The sequence below is a fragment of the Schistocerca piceifrons genome, chromosome 6 (assembly GCF_021461385.2).
Source record: "Schistocerca piceifrons isolate TAMUIC-IGC-003096 chromosome 6, iqSchPice1.1, whole genome shotgun sequence".
Classification (NCBI taxonomy): Eukaryota; Metazoa; Arthropoda; class Insecta; order Orthoptera; family Acrididae; genus Schistocerca; species Schistocerca piceifrons.
In genome coordinates this window covers 312,515,897-312,521,471 of record NC_060143.1, presented here as the reverse complement: position 1 = coordinate 312,521,471, position 5,575 = coordinate 312,515,897, and the positions used below count along the sequence as shown (strand labels likewise).

The following is a 5,575-nucleotide window of genomic DNA, read 5'->3' as shown; positions in this document are numbered from 1 at the left end:
CATCTTCATTATTCGAAATCAGCACTTGGTCATCGGTGAATAACAATGTCATAATGTAATCTTTTTGGTTTAAGTTATATGTATAGTTCTTCAGTTTCATTCTCCATTGCCGTATAATGTCGTCAATATGTATGTTAAAAAGCAGTGTAAAGAGGCTGCAACCTTGTCGAACTCCTAAATTAATAACCCTTGTTGTTTCTTCATTATCCCCAATTAATAGGATTCTTGTATTAGCATAGATCTTTTGAACTACCTGTACAATGTGTATTGGTATACCTTTTCATGTTATGATATCCCACAATAGCTGTCTATTTACTTTATCAAAAGCATTTACATAATAGACGAAAAGGATGCTTTTTTCTTTACTGAATTCCTTATGTTTTTCTATAATTTTCCGTAGCATAAATATGTTGTTTTTACAGCTTCTCCCCTTTCTGAATCCATTTTGTTCTTCTGACCGCAGGCACTCCGTTGTGGGTTTTAGTCTTTCAGTTATTATTCTAGCATAGTCCTTATACGCTGTATTTAATCGTGATATGCCTGTATAAGTTCCAGGTTTTGATCTGTCTCTTTTAAATATTGGTTTTATAAATGAGATCTTCCATTCTTCTGGTATTTACGATGTTATCCAGCAAACATTCAAAAATCTGAGGAACCTTTTTTAAATGCCGCTGAAGAACAATTCATTACTTCGCTGTTAATGCCATCACTTCCTACTGCCTTTTGGGTCTTTGTATATCTGAGAGCATGTCCTAATTCTTGGATTTGTTTCAAGATCTTCATCATTTTCTGTGTTCATTTTATCAGTCCACATTTGCTTGTAATAATGCAGCCAGTCTTTTTGTTCCCTATTACACTGATATCTGCCACATCATTTTCGCTGTTATTCAAGTGTCTTACCATTTTCTATGCAAGTGTTTGTCTCCCATGGACATCGTTTTCGATGCTGGCAACAAAGTTCTCAATCGTCTCGATGGAACTTTCTGCTTAGTTTATTCACTTCTGCTGTATGCTTCATTATTCTCCTGAGTTGGGTTTTGTAGATTTTTTTTATATAGTTCTCTCTTTACTTCAACAGCGTCCTCAGTTTCCTTTGTTCGAATCATGTTGCCTTTTTTCTTCTCCCTGTGTTTCGTTTTGTCTAAAGCGTCACTGGCTGCAGTTCTTAATATCTTCTTAATCTTTTCCCACTCATCTTCAATACTCTCTGATTCTGGAACTACGCCTGTTATTGTGTGTAATCATATTTGATAAAGATTCTTGATTGACTCCTGTTCTAGTAAGTAGACTTTATATACTTCACTTGGTTGTTCTGAGGATTTTTTATGTGTTTTATGCCATCTCTACTTTCGGGCAACTTTTGCTTGTAGCAGGAAATGATCTGTGTTAATGTCGTGCCTTCTATATACACACACGTCCTGAAACAGAACAGATGTTTTTTGTGTAAGTCTACAGGCTTTCGTGGCCGTTGTCACTGAAGTTAAAATCTTCTGGGTCATTAGGGCGCGTCATGTTTCTTCTAAAATGTTCGACGTTTCGACCCCTCTGCTCGGATCTTCCTCAGGATCTTTTGGTGGCCTCTGTTCTAGCAGTAGTGGACACCAAAAGATCCCGAGGAAAATCCCAACAGAGGGGTCGAAACGTCGAACATTTTAGAAGAAACATGACGCGGCCTAATAACCCAGAAGATTTTAACTTCAGATTTTTTTGGTTTGCCACGAAGTAGTCAATTATTGTTCTAAATCCTTTGGCGGACGATGTGTGTTTGTGTATCTCTTTGTGTTTAAATAAAGAGTTTAATATTCTGAAGTTGTTGAAAGTTCCAAAATTTCTTAACATGGTTCCATTGCTGTTGACTGTAGTCTCTCCAGCATAGCCAACTATATTATCTGTCTATCCATCCCTTCCTATTCTTGCATTGTAGTCTTCGCCAGTTACAATATAGTCATTCTTATTTACCCTAGCTAGTGTTTTCTGTAGATCTTCATAGAACGTCTCGCTTTCCTTCGCTCTCCCTTCCTATGATGTATACACTGCTATACAGGTTAGATATCCTCTAGAAATCTTGCATCTTATTCTGCATATCCGCTCGTTTATCCATGCATAGCTTTACAATATCTTTGTCCATTTTTTATTTATTATTATGGCAACCCCAGATTGTGCTCTTTTGATTTGTTCTACTCCACTGTATATCATAGTACAATTTCCTATATCTTAAGTTCCTTTCATTTCCTTTTTAGTTTCTGTGATAAATGCTATATCACAACTCCTCTCTTCTGATATTTTATGTAGTTCTCCTTCCTTTGTCGATACCCCTCTGACGTCCCACGTTAGTAAGTTTACATGTTCCGCTATAATAAAATCTTTAACCTTTTTCATTTTACGGTTCGTCGAGTGGTTTTCCGTCCGCCATTCCCTACGTAGCTTGCCAGTAACTTTTATTTCGTCTGGCCGCCTTACGGGGGCTGCGCACGTATAGTTGGATAGTGGGGCTGCCACTTCAAGGCCCTCCAGCGTGCCTGATTTTCTTGTAAGGGTTTACTCCCCTAGGAAAGCTGGCTTCTCTATGCCTCTAGAGCCCTCCCTGGCCTACGTTGTGGGTCACACTTCACCTGGATCCTCTGTCAAGGCCTGTCCGACTAGGGTGACCCTGCTGGTAGCTACGCTACCGTGGGCACAGCCCTTGACTTCATCGAAGCAGGCAAACCCTCACGCCCCATTAAGCCGTCGTCGCCTGGGAGAGAGGAGTAACTTTCAAGTAACGTAATTAAACTGGTCTGCACAGATTTTCATGTATATGGTCTTATGCCCTGTTGATATGTTTATACAAATAATATATGTACCAGAATGAGATTTTCACTCTGCAGCGGAGTGCTAGTTCTGCAAGGTTCGCAGGAGAGCTTCTGTAAAGTTTGGAAGGTAGGAGACGAGATACAGGCAGAAGTAAAGCTGTGAGTACCGGGCGTGAGTCGTGCTTCGGTAGCTCAGATGGTAGAGCACTTGCCCCCGAAAGGCAAAGGTCCCGAGTTTGAGTGTCGGTCGGGCACACAGTTTTAATCTGCCAGGAAGTTTCAATACATGTACCGGTGATACAAAAAACAATGTATTCTGCATAAGATCATACATTATGTTTGAATCTCAGCGTTACACAGATTTATTAAAGTAACGCAATTATAAAATTTGTTCGTATGACTTTTGAAACAAAAATACTTTATTTACTAAAAGCAGTGTGCACTTTTTGTAAAAAAATACTTTATTTACTAAAATAAATGTGATATAATTACAGTTTTTGATTAACTCATTATACTTGAATCTTAAAGTTTCATCCGCATTTGTTTTTTTTATGTTAGTTACTATGACCATAAGTTATCTTGCCGTTCTCGACTTTCCTTTAGTGTTTGGGGTTTTCACTTACGCTAGTTGCCAAAGCATATAAGGTAATGTTTAACTACTCGTGTAATATGAATCATTGATATATCTTAAGTAGGTAGCAAAGAATAAGGCGAAAAATAAAGTGCTGAGATTTAATAAAAGGAGAAATCAAAAGATATCTGAAGCACATTATGAATAAATGTTAAAGAAAACACAATAGACTAAGATGATACGTTCAGATAAAATGAAAATGTATCCTCAGACGGAAATTAAAAAAGTGTTTAAGTGAATTTACAGTCGGCGCGGATGTGAGTTGGACCAGTTAGTTAGGAAGCTTACTTGTGAAGCGATGAGACTTTGAACGAATTACTATTTACGAAGCCATTCAAATGCGTCTAATATAAGCTGTCCCCATGCAAAAGGTATTTAAAATCGTTCGACGAGGATGGGATTCGAACCCACGCGTGCAGAGCATATTGGATTAGCAGTCCAACGCCTTAACCACTCGGCCACCTCATCTTGGAGCACATGTGTGTTATGCTCTGTTTCTGTATACGTAAGTTTCATTACGACAGAATTATATGTAGAAGCGATTGCCAGCATTTTTTTTCTTAATTGTGCTACCATCACATCAGCAATGATATACTGCATATGACGTAAGTCAGTCAAGTGGAATGAGTGATTGCCAATGAGGACAACAACAAACTTCATTGTGTTCCGCACTTACTATTAGTCACCGGTGCTTTGCACAAAATGAAACTCTCAGAATTGGGAGCTTCAGATGGCCAAGCGTTTAAAAGAAAACATTGTTTCTGGTGCCAGTCGGGAGTGACATGGCCCCTTTCTACTAGACTAAATTCCAAGGAGCAGTTGGCGCTGTCGAAAGAGTGAAAAACGATCATCATATGAAAAATTTATTTATTTTTAATTTTCAACATTTACGTCACTTACACTGCAAATAAACTGAAATAATGTTAATTATGCTCTACTTTCTAATTATTTCAGAAAAGACATGAAAAGGAAAGGCAGAGCAAGTTGTGTTGGATGAGTACGTGGCAAAATACAGGAATGTCGTTACTGCTTGCTCAGAATGTGGGTAACGTACAACAACATTATTCAAAAAAATTTTGACTATTGTGATGTAGTCTTCCTTCACGCAAATTGAAGTAATCGTACACCGTCAGCTTCTCCATCTTTGTCGATGTCTCACAAGGACCGTCCTATGACATGGATGATATCTTCTCTTGTGTTGTAGCGTGTGCCAAGAGGAGGTTGCTTCGTTTTGGTGAACGGGTCGTAATGGCACTGATTCATATCGGATGAATACGTTGGAAGTTATACTGTCTCCCATCCCCGCGTACATTGACACCGCAAGGTATATAGTTTTCCAGCAAAAAGTGTCTAAAAGAACTCATGCAACGTTCACCCAGTGACGATACTCAGAATGGATGCACAAGTAGAAAGTTGAAGTATTTAATTATTCACATTTACTACTCCGAATTTATACGCAGGCAGTTTTTGAAGGTGATGTGCGTGCTGCAAGGTCATTTTTTGATTAGATGCGCACGTCGTCGAATTTTCCGGGATCACACGACTATGAATCATACGACTATATAACGTCTAATGAAATATATGTATACTGCTACGGAAATCATTGTCTAGTGTCCTGTAGCGTTTCCAGCAAACGGCACTTAAGAGCAGCTAAGTGTATTCTTGGCTGAAAAAGTACAGCGACGTGTGAGAGTGAGAGCACGCATTCCTGGAATGCGGCACCGTTCTGTTCCCCCAACTGAGTCACGATCATTCTCAGATAACGGCCGTGTCTTGTAGTTTGGCTTGTGAACAGTAATGACATGTGATTTATGTGTGGGGATGTAGCTCAGTGGTAGAGCGTTCGCTTTGCATGTGAAAGGCCCCGGGTTCGATCCCCAGCATCTCCAACCAATTTTTATAAAGAACTTCCAACTTCACTCAATAGTATCAGTAATTTATCTGACAGGGGCATGCGCGTGGATTCGAACGCTCGGAACTGAACACGTCCTTGCAATGTAAATCGCTAAACCCAAAAAGATAGAGAAAACGGCGCGTCTTACCACGATACACATTCTAATGTTTAAAAATTAAAAAGTCTAGGGTAGCAACTTTAGTAACGTGAAGTAAGAAAAAACAGACACAACTAAATGTCCTGCTATGTTTCCATCTT

At 39.0% G+C, this 5,575-nt stretch overlaps 2 non-coding genes across 2 annotated transcripts; one reads left to right on the top strand and one right to left on the bottom strand.

The window, feature by feature from the left end:
- Positions 1-3,809: 3,809 nt before the first annotated feature.
- Positions 3,810-3,891, bottom strand: Trnas-gcu. The gene has a single exon. It is a non-coding gene; the product is annotated as a tRNA-Ser (tRNA).
- A 1,349-nt stretch (positions 3,892-5,240) lies between these two features.
- Positions 5,241-5,312, top strand: Trnaa-ugc. The gene has a single exon. It is a non-coding gene; the product is annotated as a tRNA-Ala (tRNA).
- The last annotated feature ends 263 nt before the right edge of the window (positions 5,313-5,575 follow it).